We start from the raw sequence: 1,455 nt of genomic DNA on the forward strand, positions 1-1,455 counted from the left end.
AGGAGGAAAAAAAAAAAAAAAAAAAAAGATTAAAGAAAAAAAAAAAGTCGGATAGTGGAGATTCAGCAAATAAGGGAAAAGGAAAAAAACAAAAACCAAAAAACCACCAAATGCAGGCACGATCGCTGTTCCAAGAAAAGTAAGGAAAGGTACAGCGCACCGGGTTGGCAACAACTGGTGCGCGCAGCCTCCCGCCCCCGCGCTGCGCTGGACAAGCCGGCTGCGGAGGTTCCAAGCTCCGGGGCCCACTTCCTTTCTTATTTTGTGGGTTTCCTTGGCTCTGCTGGGACCAGGAGGAAGGGAAGAAAGAGACGGGAAAAAGCCATAAAAATTAAAACAAAAATGCAGGGGGCAGCCTGAGGAGAGCTGGTGAAGCGGCGTGTCTGTGTCCCTTCGGCTGCGGTGTCTTCCTGCCCGCCGTCATCCCCAGTCGGCCGCTGCGAGCGCCGAGAGCAGCGCGAGCGCTGTGAAGATGCGAGGAGGTGGAACAATGAATTTATAGCGGCATGCCATCCTGCAATGGCAATTTCAACAATTCGTCACTGCACGCTGCCTCTTAAAGGGAGAGCTTCCCCCACCACTCCCACCCTTCCCAGACCGCGCCTAATCAGATGGGGGAGGGCAAAAGAGGAGGGTGATCGAGGAAAGGGAGACGAAGTAGGAGAAAGGGACTGGGACCCGGCGAGGTGGAAGGAGGGACGAGGGGGAAAAAAAGTAATGGGGCAAGAAAAACAGATTTCCTTGGCCACTTTTAAAGCCACAGCGGCTCCGGGTCTGTCTGATATTTCACAACCATTTGGGGTTGGCTAACCTTGGCTTACCTCATCTCCTGAACGGGTGTTCTGGTGTGTTTTTAAAGTTATTGAGACGTTTCAAGTCTCTCCCTGCCTCCTTCTTTCCTGCTTTCCTCGCCCTCGGTGGGAAGTTCCTGCCGCAAGTTTTTCCTCTTTGCACACCCGTGCGCTCTGACCTCGCAGATCGTGCAACTCCACCAGCCAGAGATTTTCAGCTTCACATGCGTCCCCTACCCACCGCGTTCCCTTCGCTTCCTCCCCTCCGTCCCGGCACCCGGTTTCCTCCCTCCCCATTCTCCAGCCTCTTAGTGCTTTGACGCTCGCCGGATTCGGGCTCCGGGTGACTAACTTCTCCCGGCCACCAGCAGAGAGGTGAGCCCAGGGCGCTTCCTGGCGCTTCGCGGAACCCCGGGGCAACAACGCCCGCCGCTTGGGAACTCCGCAGCTTTGTGTGCAAACCGCGGGCTCCCAGCTTTCTCCAGCACGCCTTTCGTCAGGGTCCACAATCTGTCCCTTAATCCCAGCCCACTGGAACTTCCTTTGCTCTAAAAAGGCAGGGCGGGAAAGAGTTAACTCTTAAAGGGAATTCCACTCATTTTTTTTTCCCGAAAGATTTTAAAATTTTGCGCTCACACTTTTATTTCTTTGCTTAAATGATAAT

This window comes from Mandrillus leucophaeus, unplaced genomic scaffold (assembly GCF_000951045.1).
Source record: "Mandrillus leucophaeus isolate KB7577 unplaced genomic scaffold, Mleu.le_1.0 Scaffold567, whole genome shotgun sequence".
NCBI lineage: Eukaryota > Metazoa > Chordata > Mammalia > Primates > Cercopithecidae > Mandrillus > Mandrillus leucophaeus.